The sequence below is a fragment of the Microcebus murinus genome, chromosome 12 (genome assembly GCF_040939455.1).
Source record: "Microcebus murinus isolate Inina chromosome 12, M.murinus_Inina_mat1.0, whole genome shotgun sequence".
Lineage (NCBI taxonomy): Eukaryota > Metazoa > Chordata > Mammalia > Primates > Cheirogaleidae > Microcebus > Microcebus murinus.
In genome coordinates, this window is record NC_134115.1 from 75,174,051 (window position 1) to 75,176,192 (window position 2,142).

Genomic DNA, 2,142 nt, shown 5'->3' on the forward strand with positions numbered 1-2,142 from the left:
TGACAGAGCAGCAGTTTTTCAATGTTAATGTCTATTTAAAGAGCCTTTTATGTCTTATTCCCTGCTTTTTCCTTCTTTTAGGATGTCTAATGGCCTCACCTGGTGGGTGGTCATTCGAGAAGTGCCCACAGGGTACATTTCTCTGCATCTGTGCCTGGGTTTTTCTTCATCATTGCTCTGGTTCCAGAGCACTTATTCTAACCCAGGTTCCACCACTAGGCACAGCGAGCTTCCTGCCATCGAGTCTCAGTCCTGTGTAGAATGGGGATGAGGACCTACCTGGCAGGTTGTTGTGAGGATTAAAGGCTATACAAAATGTTCAGTGCTCGCAATGTTCAGTGCTCTGAATTACAAGTTTGAGTAAGAACTTAATAAACTGTTGCTTTTAAAAAAAATTCTCACTGTCTTATATACAGTAGGTGCTTGAAGTAGTATGGATTTTTGTTGATGTAGTAGGTCATTGACAGTTGACGTTTATTCAGTCTGCGTCAGACCCCAGTTATTTCAGCACCATGGGGCTTATTTATGTGAATGAAGAGTTTAGTCCCATCTCTCTGGAATTTAGTACTGGGGAAGTTAAGAGCAAGCTGGTGACTTGGGGCCAGATACTCAACCCTTTCTATGCTTCCTGAACCTTCAATTCTTCATCTAGTAAGAGCTAGTGTGGGCCGGGCGCGGTGGCTCACGCCTGTAATCCTAGCACTCTGGGAGGCCGAGGCGGGCGGATTGCTCGAGGTCAGGAGTTCGAAACCAGCCTGAGCAAGAGCGAGACCCCGTCTCTACTATAAATAGAAAGAAATTAATTGGCCAACTAATATATAGAGAAAAAAATTAGCCGGGCATAGTGGCGCATGCCTGTAGTCTCAGCTACTTGGGAGGCTGATGCAGGAGGATCGCTTGAGCCCAGGAGTTTGAGGTTGCTGTGAGCTAGGCTGATGCCATGGCACTCACTCTAGCCTGAGCAACAAAGTGAGATTCTGTCTCAAATAATAATAATAATAATAAGAGCTAGTGTGATAATAGAGTAATGAATGGGGTGTCGCATGTGGAGCTCAAGGCCTGGTCCACAGCACGGTCCATAGTAAGGGCTTGGTCACTGGAGGCTTTTCTGCAGCTGTCGGGTGCTGTTATCTTCTAGTTCATTTCATCCTGTGTTACTTTATAGTTTTGTGTTTTTATATTTAGGTCTGTGATTCCTTTTGAGTTCGTTTTTGTGAAGGGCGTAAGGTCTATGTCTAGATTAATTTTTTTGCATGTCCTTCCAGAAGAACTATTTGTTGAAAACCTCATCTTTGCTCCATTCTATTGCTGTTGCCCCTTTTCAAAGATCAGCTGACTGTATTTATGTGGGTCTATTTCTGGCCTCTCTGTTCTGTTCCACAGATCAGAATTGCCTATTCTTTTCCAATACCACCCAGTTTTGATTCCTGTAGCCTTATAGTAAGTCTTGAAAATGGGTAGTATTAGTCCTCCAACTTTGTTATTCTCCTTCAAGGCTGAGTTGGCTATTCTGGGTCTTTAGCCACTCCATATAAACCTTAGAATTGGTTTGTTAATATCCACAAAATAACGCTGAGTTTTTGATGGGGATTGCATTGACTTTATTATAGATTTAGTTGGCAAGAACTGACATTTTGACACTATTGAATCTTCTTGTCCATGAATATAGAATATCTCTCCATTGACTTAGTTCTTTTATTTCTTTCATCAGTTTTGTATTTTTCCTTATATAGATCTTGTACATATTTTGTTAGATTTATACCTATTTCATATTTTGGTATTATAATACCAAAATGGTGTTATAGTTATACTAATAAAAATGGTATTGTGTTTTTGACTTCAAATTTCACTTGTCATTGCTAGTATATGGGAAAGAGATTAGCTTTTGTTTATTAACCTTGTATTTTCCCACCTTGCTATAATAACTTTTTAATTTAAGGAGTTTCTTTGTTGATTCTTATGTTGATGAGATGATCATCTTGTCTACAAAGACAGTTTTATTTCTTTCTTCCTAATCCGTATACCTTTTATTCCCTTTTCTTGTCTTATTGTATTAGCTAGGACTTCCAGTATGATGTTGAAAAGTAGTGGTGAGAGGGAACATTCTCGCTTTGTTTCTGATCTTAGTGGGAAAGTTTCTAG